Source organism: Siniperca chuatsi, linkage group LG18, assembly GCF_020085105.1.
Source record: "Siniperca chuatsi isolate FFG_IHB_CAS linkage group LG18, ASM2008510v1, whole genome shotgun sequence".
Lineage (NCBI taxonomy): Eukaryota > Metazoa > Chordata > Actinopteri > Centrarchiformes > Sinipercidae > Siniperca > Siniperca chuatsi.
In genome coordinates this window covers 11,529,855-11,541,150 of record NC_058059.1, presented here as the reverse complement: position 1 = coordinate 11,541,150, position 11,296 = coordinate 11,529,855, and positions in this window count along the sequence as shown.

The following is an 11,296-nucleotide window of genomic DNA, read 5'->3' as shown; positions in this document are numbered from 1 at the left end:
GACTGATGTGCATTGAAGTGGTCAATAAGCTCCCATGCACTGATTAAAAGTAACAGACAGTTGTATGAAGTTGATTAAAGGAATAGTTCAAGATTTTAGCAAATGTGCTTATTCGCTTTCTTGCAGGGAGATGAGAAGATTGATACCACTCTCATGTTTGTATGCTAAATAGGAAGCTACTGCCAGCAGCCACTTAGCTTAGCATCAAGAATGGAAACAGCTAGCCTGGCTCTGCCGAAAGTTGCATACCAGCACCCCTAAAGCTCACTAATTAACACATTAATTAAAAGATCTCGTTTGATTAACACATACAAGAACTCAAAAACAACATGTTGTGATTTAATGGGTAGTTTCGTGTTGGAACTATTTCTGTGCTGTGCCAGTGACTTCAAGGTGACGACAAGACCCCTATAAAATCACAACGTGCTGCTTTTACGCTTCAGATTTTGTACGGATTAAACAAAGATATAATGTGTTAATTAGTGAGCTTTAGAGGTTCTGGTAGGCAGATTTTTATTACACCTTAGACAGAGCCAGGCAAGCTGTTTCCCCCTGCTTGCAGTCTTTATGCTAAGCTTATTGTTTGCCGGCACTAGCTTTATATTTAGCGCACAGACATGGTGACGCACAGAGTGGTATCAATCTTCTCATATTTATTACAACTTGGGTCTTATTATTATGGTCTTAGCTAACATTTCTCTTGGTAATAATAACATTATACTCACCAAGTTAATTTCTGAGATCTCGGAACATGGTGTCAACACTGAAAATAAAGCTGACAGCTACTAAAACAAGCACAGTCAGACGAATGTATGGGTTTTAAACAAACATCACAAACATTTCGGTTTTGCCCCCAAATAACCTGGTTTAGATAATATGTCTAAACTGATTGTCTGAATGATGGCCAAAACTATGAAAGGAAGGTCCAAATTGTTAAAAAAAAACAATGTTCTTTATTTTTACACAAGATCTATGAACTCCCATACAAACTGAAAAAATGAGTTTGATTCCATACTCTTTGTCAACAATCGAAATTGTTGCAGATGAAGCGGAGTAGTATTGAGATGGTGACGCAGAACATCAAGAATCCCAACTGTCTTGTTGTTCTGAAAAGAAGAGCAAGTGAGTGTGACACAGGGTTGAGTGTTGGCTGGATTGTTGGGGTGGGATGACAGGGAACGATTGAAGTTCTGTAAGGGCAGTTTGTCTGTGTGTTTGTCTGTGTTTTGGGGGGGGAATCAGTCTGAAGTTGTGTTGGTAGTACTAGCAGCGTCTAATCTTCTTAACCAGCTGCCATCTGTTTTGACAGACACGGTTTCTTTTTCTAGAAGGAATTGTCATCAGCCTTTCTATCGCCTCTCTCGGCTTGTTTCCTCTCTGTCTCGCTCCCTGTTGACTGTCTCTTTGTCCTCAGAACCCACGCTTGTATTTTTTTACGCTCATCTTTCATGCCATACAATGGAGGTCCCGCTCTTCAGCTGGATTCCTTTACCAAATCCTTTTGTTCAAGTTTCCTTCCCTCCTTCCTGTAATCTGTGTAAACATATCACAGTGTCTGTCATTGTTTTCAGATTTAGCTGTCATGTGAGCCCCAAAACACGCTGGCTTGTATTTCCTGCTCCGATCTCTTGTGACCCTCTATACCAAATATGGCTGTCGATGTTTCCTCCTCTGTGACAGTCTCTTATCTTACTTTCTTGTCAAGGGAAAAGTTGTCACCAGGATATGGAGTGACAAGTGTTATCATCTTTATTTACAGCAGTTTTTCAATGTTACGCAACATTAAAAAGATACCCACGTCTTGTCTGCTGGGCTAAGGGGAAATAAGATTCTAATCCCTTTTTTCTTAATTGCTTTGTCAGTTCAGCGGCCCTTACAGTGCACATGCCGTATAATTAAAATTAAAAAAACTGAAGCTTTGTATATGTTTTTTAAAATATCACAGTTCTGGCATAAAAAGATCACTTCACTCAGTTAGCGCTTCAGACTAGAATCTTAAGTAATAGTTTAACATTTTGGGAAATGCGCTTATTTGCTTTGTTGCCAGGAGTTAGATGAGAAGATTGATACCATGAACATATCTGTCCATTAAGTATGAAGCTACAGGTGATTTGATTAATTTAGCTTAGCATAAAGACTGGAAGCATAGGGAAACACTGCCTAGCCAAGAAAGACTTCCGAAACACTCAACTCCCCCATAAAACCACAATTTATGGATTAATGAAACAAGATATAAAGTGTTAATTAGTGCTGTTAAGGGACATTTTAAAACTTTGGACAGAGCCAGGTTAGGTGTTCCCCCCTGTCATTTACTACCCTGGCCTTATAGTTTACTTCATGTATAGATGAATTTCTCAACTCATATAAGTAGTAAGTAAGATCATTCCTACATCATCCCTGGATAAGAATTCAGTGTTTCTGTTTTTCAGCTTGTGAATTTTGTGTAGTAAAGGGAAAGTAGCAGATTTTCAAGAATGTGAGTTGTACAAAGGCCGACTCAAAAAAAGACACGAAACTATGTAACATTCCAGTTTTTTTACGACTCTATCATATGTCCTTATATAAATAAGTATCTCAAAAACTGTTAAATTGTGTATTTGACACCATTTTTAGCACTATGAACTCAAAAGACCCATAACATGCAGTCATGCTGAATTCAGTGGGGCTTCCCCTCTTGTCTTTCATCTATTTGCGCAGCAGTCAAGGGGCTTAAGCCTTGATTAATCCTTAATTCTCGGATCAGATCTATCCTTTCAACTCTTGGCAGGTTTACAAAAGAAACATCACGTTGACCCAGCTGCCCTCGCTGACTCAGTGGACCCCTAAATCCTGTTTGGTGTGTGTTTGTTTATTGTCTGTACTCCATGGAACAAGTCTCTTATTTTTACACCAATAGCTGACATCTCATCCACACAGTTTAGCACAATATGTGATGGACAAATGAAAGAGGATCAGTTTCATTGAAGTGTCTTCCTTAAATGTATTTATTCTGCTACAGTCATCACATTTTCTAACCTGCTATATGAGGTGATGTCATCATGAACGTCAAGATATGTTTATTTTCTGGCACCGTCGTAACTTTACCATCTGTTAATTCACAGGTACATGTTTACCGATTTGCCTCAGCCTGGCACAAGTGGAAAATATGTTCTGGGTTGAAGGAGCCTAGGGGCCCTAGCTGTGCCCACATTTCAGACATGGCACACTACCTGCTTCATGTACAGCCCCAGCGCTGGTCCAGTTTTCCATCATTAGCATGTAGCTTGGTAGCTTTAGCAGATGTCGTCATTGCTGCTGATAGACAGGGACAGTTTAAAAACAGCAGCAGACAGAGGAAGGGAGAGTGGAAGGAAGCATAATGTAATAGTCTGTCTTATCCCAGTGGTCAAAATCAAAAGGTCAGCTTTATATATGGATGTCCTTTATACAAATAGATAAGTTTTATACAGGTATTGCTAATGTTTTTGCAAAATGCTGGACATGGAGGACTTTAAAGAAATAGTTCGACCTTTTGGGAAACATATTTATTCTCTTTCTTGCTGAGAGTTAGATGAGAAGATTGATTCTACTCTCACATCTGTATGGAAAATATGAAGCTACCACTAGCAACTGGCTAACTTAGCTTTGCAGGCAGACTGGAAACAGTGAGAAACAGCTAGTCAAAGATAAAAAAATCCATCTACCAGCATCTCTGAAACTCACTAATTAACATGTTGATTAAATTTATTTTGAAATTGAATTTTTAAGGGGGTTATGTTTTGTTACCTTACCAGACAGATCCAGGCTAGCTGTTTCTCTGTTTCCAGTGCTAAGTGTATGCTAAGCTAAGTTAGCTACCTGCTGGCTGTAGCTTCATACTTAGGATAAACAGACATGAGAGTGGTATCAATCTTCTCATCTAACTCTAGGCAAGAACGCTAATAAGCGTATTTCTCTAAATGTTGAACCTTTAAAGAACCACATCTGTGACTTTGCATGTTATTGCCCATTGACTACAAAATGTGTACACTTCACATAACTGCTGAGCATTTTCTAAAGCATTCTGTATTTTCCAAGCAGCTTTTGGTTTCACCTCACTTTGAAAAACTTGATAGATTACCTGATTGAGATAAGAACAGTATTTTACACAGTGAACTTTTAATTGGGTTTAACCTTTTAAATAAAATGACGTTTTCATTGTGCCGTTGTACAGAGCGAGAGATGACAATCACAAACATGATGAGTCATTATTGATAACTGGTAGCTGAAGTGCCAGTGTAGGTAACCATCATCCCACATTAAACACAGCAAACCCAAACCCTTAAACCTAAACTTAATGATAACCTTAACTAATCACTTAACTAACCATAAGGTGTTAAGGTGACATTTCTGTAACAAGCAATCATATGCACATAAATGAGGTGGGAGAAGATCTGAACTCTTCTTTTCATTCTTAAAAACCAAATTCTACAAGAGATTCAGGCAAGCACAGCTGGACTGAGAGGAAGTGGCTGTCATGTGACATTGTTGCTATCTGATTTGCATAACATGACAAACATATAACTGCCAGAGGAAAACTTTATTTTCAGCGCTTAAAGAAATTGTTAGACATTTTAGGAAATGTGCTTATTCACTTTCTTGCCAAGAGCTAGATTAGGAGATTGATACCATTAATAAACATTCTCATTTATGTTTATTAACGCTACAACCAGCAGCCAGTTAGCCTAGCTTAGCATAAAGACTGGAAACAGGGGGAAACAGCTAGTCTGGCTCTGTCCAAAGGTCACAAAATTAACATGTTATATCTCTTTGTGTAATCCATACAAAAACTGAAGGGTAAAAATGACAAGTTTTGGTTATACAGGGATTATGTGTGGGACTATGTCATGACAACAACACTCCAGGAAGTCACTGCCAAGAAGTTGCCCCGCACATAACCCCCTGTAAAATCAAAAATTGTTGAGCCAGGCTAGCTGCTTCTCTCTGTTTTCAGTCTGTTATGGTAAGCTAAGCTAACTGGCTGTAGCCTCATATTTAACAGACAGACATGAGAGTGCTATCAATCTTCTCACCTAACTCTTGGAACCGTGTTTAAAAAAATATTTGTTAAAAAAGGTATAAGAACCCAGAGACATTATTGTGTATCAGGGGCGTAGTAGTGGAAAAGTGGGACTGTTTACCCAGGGCCCCAATGGGGGGAGGGCCCTTGAATAGCCTGGAAAGAAAAGTTTGTTTTTGTTTGCAATTTTTTATTTCTAAGAACTTAGTGTGACAACTAAATTAAAATTGACTGAATAAATTGGATGAGAGACTGAACTTTGTACCTGAAAAATAGTGGAAGCTCTCTGAGGTCCCTCTCACCCCTTACAAAAGGCACAAAATGGTTTAGTCCACCCTGCATTAGGATTCATCTCTAAATGCAGCTAATCGACCCTATGGCTGCTGATGCTGGAGAAATAACGTGCACTGTAAGAAAGGGAAATACCAAAAAAGACAGGAAAGAAAGGAAAGAAAAAGAAAGCAAACTGAGGGAAAACAGCTTTTGACAAATTTCTTACAAAAGAAAGGTGAGCACAGCTAACACAGTTTAAGAATGGTTAAACCAATATTAGCAGTTGTTTAGACTGAAGGCAGTCAGCCAGGAATCTAGCTTGGAGCATATTTGCATTGTATAACATAAATTAATCAGTATCATAAATTAATCAGCAGCATAGCTACAATGTCATATGACATTATATCTATCAACATTAACTAGCAAAATTTAACATCATGAAACACAACTTTGGAGTGATATTTAGCCCATTTAGCATGACGTGTTTGGTATCAAAGGATTCATTGCAATCTCAAGATTCATGTGAAAACCAAACTGTTCCTGTGCATAACTGCTGGTTCTGTTAAACCCCTCAGCTAATATCATCAAGCCATTAATTACATTACATAACAGTTTTTTTCTGGGACCAGACCAACACCATAAACAAATATGTTGTCTCATTGTCTCCTCCCGAGTTATTTTAAGGTTCCATATAGTCACTTCTGCTGCTTCTGAAGGACACTGTTTTCTTCCCAGGAGAAGCTTTAGCGATGAAACCACTCCAGATGGCTCCTCCATAATGAAACAACATTTAATCAACACCATGCAACAGTTTATTTTAAGCTGAACTGTAAAAAAAAGTAACCTTCTGCAAGGTCAACCAGAAGGGGGAAAAAAAGACACCAACTGGAAGTGAAGATGTTTTTCCTTGCTACAATTCATCCATACCCCCTCTTTAAATCTGATGTGTGACGGATGTTTCATGTTTCATTTAATTTCAAGAGGTTCAGACAGAGACATGGTTGCCTTTTTTCGCTCATATTTTGTCTCATTGAGCTGTATGACATGAACCCTGCTGGATGCTCCATCAAAGGCAGGTGGGTTCTTCCACAACAAAAGCCTTTAAATGATGAATGTTGTAAGTACAGTAACACTAAGCTTCAATAATGCACTTCACTAATAGGATTGTAATCAACTGAAAACCCACTGACCTCATTAGATTACTAGCCAATAAAATCTTACAGCAGTGTTGTTTCATAAACAACGACAAAGCTTTCTCGTTTCTCTCCTCTCTCCTTCTGTCGCTTTCAGCAGGTATTTCTGCCTCCAGAGCTGCAGAGTCTGGATCTGTGATTGTGGGCCACCTGCTGCCCCCATGTTCCTGCTCGACAACTACTACTACAATTCTCTTATTACTATTATTATCATTATTATTCCTATCACTATCATTCCTATTATTATTACTTTATTAATATTAATATTACCACTACCATTACATTATTATTATTTTAAAATTCTAGGTGGAATTTGCATTGTGCTCCACCCACCCTGAGTCTGAGGTTTCTGTCGCCAAGTGCTTGCTTATGGCGGGATTTCTTGGGTCTCTGTATATAATATTATAAAGAGTATGGTCTTGACCTGCTCTGTAGGAAAAGTGCAATGAGATAACTTTAGTTATATATTCGCACTATATAAATAAACAAAATTGAAAATTGAAATAGAAGTTCTAAGTGAAAGACAACCAGACTGGCTGTTTTATTATTTTTTGCGTCACTCATCCAATTCTCCTCACTGGTGGGCAAGAACTTATCTAGCACCATCACCATCATAATTTCAATCCGTCCAATACTTTAGTTAATCTAACAGTTTGGATTTCTTTACAATGAGCATTACAGTCTTGTTTTTCTCATCTCCTACTAGAGTGAGAACTTCATAGAATAGGAGCAACAGATCAGAAAACACTCATGTGGTTTTAGAATGCATTGATAAAACCCCTATTTTTTTCACTAAACCCAAATCCAAACTGATGTACTTGTACTGCCATCCAAGCTAGTTTAACATAATCTGCATTTCCATATCTTCTTGGAACATTTTTTTTTCTCTGTGTGAAGTGTACTAGACTGTGTAACTTCCAGACTGCTGGCAGCTACAGATGTGCATTCTCTGCCAGTTATGACACGGTTTCTTCCCCCCTGTGCTTTGCTTTACTGTTGATTGTGTGCCTTGATTCCCATTAATGAGCCATTTGACTATGTGGTGAACTGGCACCACATAGTAAGCGTGTGTCATTGAAAGTGGGGAAGTGAAACAGCGGAAACCAATCAAGCTCATGATGTCACCACGACACTTACTAACTAATACATCGTACCAAAGTCTTGTTTGATTCATGGTTTGGTTCACAGATATTATAAAGTAGTCAGACAGAGGCATGCAGAAAAATTACTGTAGTCCAGGAAGAAACTGATTTCTACAGGAACCACCGTCCAGTGAGAACACCCACACAGAGTAATAATTATTAACTCACAGTTTTTCATTCACTCCTTTTGCTGTCACACAGAAAATATGTTTCGCTGACTTGTATTTTATCTGGCTACAAATCTTATACTATTCTTGAGATATGTGAAACTATTCAACTAAATATAAACTAGAGGCACAGTTTCCCTTTTATATGGAAAAATGTTGTTCTGGAAGCTCAGTAGAGATGAAAAACTGGGAAAAGTAAGAGGCATAATCACAGGAATGATGATTCATGACTGTAAAAAGATGACGCTCACACATCATTTCATGTGACCATGAACTTGGTTGGAGCTTAGTGCTGTCTACCTTGCATATCTCTAAGCACTGAAGCACAGAAAACGACGAATGTGTAATTTTCTCCTCAGTTAGCTGATTTCATGCGTTGGTGAAAACAGAAAAAACATCTCTAACAACATCAATACCTCATCACCTGAGTCAGTCAGTGTGAACAATCATAAACGCACACATTCTTTACATTTAAGCACACACCATTAATAATGACACAAACCCTTTGATAACGCAGACTTATAAATCATTTCATGGAAGTGCTGTTGAAAGTAAAATAAAGGCCAATGCTTGTGCCAGAAAACAGATTAATTTTGTTATCAGACGACATGGAAACACGATTTAATGCATGGAAACATCAAGAGAAGACAGGAATGACTGTAAGAATTGACACACTCCATCTATCTCTCTTTTCGTTTCTTTTGTCCTGATTGCTATGGATATACAAAGAGACTCTCGTGACTAGAGAGCAGAAAAGAAAGGCACACATAAGACAAATAACTGTGTTGGGTTAACATCCATCCAGCTGTAATTTGAGAAAACATCAGCATCAGTCAACTCTGATCCCGTTTACTACAGTACCATTTGACCCAGCTTTGTTGACCGCTGTACAATACAGCCAGTGCCAGGACACCTCTTAACTACTCATCTATCCTCTGCTCCCATGTGGCTCTGGATTATCTTAAGGCCACGGCTTGGAACATACAGAGAGGCCGGGACAGAATCAAGGGAAGCTTGAATCAGAAGGATTTGGGTGGTCTGGATAGAAGCTGTAAGACATGGAATTACTGTTTGAGTAATTTTTCAACTTGAGTATATTTAGCTGCTGTTTTAATTTATGGTCAAACAGGAGTGGAAAGTGTTGAGATGGAAACTTGAACACAGATTTTGTCCTGTTATTGCATTGTACTCACAAATTAATTGATGAGTCGTGGGAACGCGGCAACATCTCTGAAAAAAAGTCAGATGGGGCAAGAAACACGATTGGTCAGACAATCATACATGTTCCAAACAAAACTCAAGGCTAGCCAAAGTTATTTAGAAGAGAAAACAAAGGCAAATGGTAAAATTATTTCCCTAAACTTTCTGTTGTAAACATTAATTCCAGTTTACAGACCAACTTCCTGTTTCAACATTGACCAAGCGTACTTATGTCGTAGTTACGCACGCGCGCACACACACACACACACACACACACACACACACACACACACACACACACACACACACACACACACACACACACATTTTTACAGTGAAATAATGGGTTATTACTAACATTGTCATTTTAATTACTTTGGTGAGAACAATGTTATCATGACTAATAGAAATGATGGCCAAATCTACAAAAATGAGACACAGTAGGAAATGCACAGGTGTAAATTATAAAATTGATGATGGCTGAATTCCATTTAGCTGCTTCAGTTTCAGGGTCCTGGTATTGTACATGCTGGCTCAGTGTCACTGGGACACAGAGCCATTGTTAATGTTATTAGTAATGCCTGGGCTTTTCTTACTATGACAAGACAAAATGTGTGCAGTGAAAAAGGCCTAAAATTGATTTTATTGGTCTCCACCGACTCCTGAGAAAAACATTTGTCTCTTTAGTTGCTAAATGCTCCACTATCTCCGATAACTTTGTCTGTCTGCTGTTTGATGCTGGGCAAGTAGTGTACAGTTGGATTATCAGAGCTTATTCACTGAAAACAGCTGCCTGCTGCTGCTGCTGTAAACCATGCCACCATGAGAGCAGTGAGACTGAACCAAAAGATTAAAGTTGCGAGCCGCTAAACCAAAACAATGGGCTGAAAGATGCTAAAACACTGAGGGGAACTGCAGAGTTGTGTGATAATTCTCTGTAATTACGTCATACGAGCAACCCCTTTCATGTTATACATGGTCATTTGGTCTATTATTAATATAAAAATACTGAACAACATTCTTATACCCCACTGTTTGCTTTTCTCCCACCAGAGTTTTGTTTTTGCCCATTAAGAGAAGGCTTTTTGTTTGGGCAGTGCTTTGATCAGACCTATTACACCAAAATCATATTTCCATTAAAAATGAAAAATATGTACACCTCCATCTAAAGCATGAATTAATATATGGTATTTTTATTTACCAGTCAAAGAATCAAAGCCATCTTGTTGCCTTTCCACACCGTCTCAAGCCATAAAGAATTTGTAAAGTCTATCTTTTAAGGTCTGGCCCCTACAAAGCAGAAAGATGGTCATTCAAAAAATAAAACATGTTTTCATTTTCCACAGTGATGAAAAATCTTAATTTCCTTTTTCACAGTACATTACAAAAACACAAAAACCTGATTTAAAAAATTCATCAAAGGTGCTCTTGAGACATTGTGACATCAAAATATCCCCCATGTTCTAAAAAACACCAACAAACTGAGGTTCCTGAAGCATTTTCAAGTCACGCACACACACACACACACACACACACACACACACACACACACACACACACACACACACTCACAACTCTCTATGTTCCATACACATACAAACATGGCCTACATGCACTAATCAATACAAGATTTACACATGGATTAGGTGTACTGAGCAGCATCTGCAGGTGTTTGCCACAGCTCAATGATTTATGCATTTTCCGTTTCTCTGTCGCAGTCATTTGGTTATGCAACAATTTAACACTAACCAGACAGTCTTTCACCTTTTCTTGCTTTCCATTTCGGGACTTGTCATTTTGTCTGTCCTTCATTTGTTGTAAATACAGACTTCTATGTGTATTTTCTGCTGAAAGAAATAATCGATTGTGTGTGTGTCAACCAACAACCAGAAAAAAACATGTGTAGAAATAGTAATATGTTTTGCAATATGTTGTTTATTTCATATGATTTTAGATTAGATTAGAGGTGTATCCAGCATGGTTTAGCAAATAAGATGCCAAAAAAAAACCAAAACAAGGGGCGTACAGGGAAAGACAACCAAGCCTGTTTGCAATCACAATGATAAGCCAATGTTCTGCTTTAAGAGTCTGAGCTGCACCCAAGTGGTATTTTTGTTCCTCCTTACAGACAAACAAAAATAACAGCAACATCTTTGGGCTTGGCAGGTGGAAAAGTAAAATAATTCTTAGTTCTGTATGCAGAATATTGGGATACGAACAACTATTACATAAGATGCATGTGAGATACATTTGGCAAAGATATCACTCACTAATACAAAAACT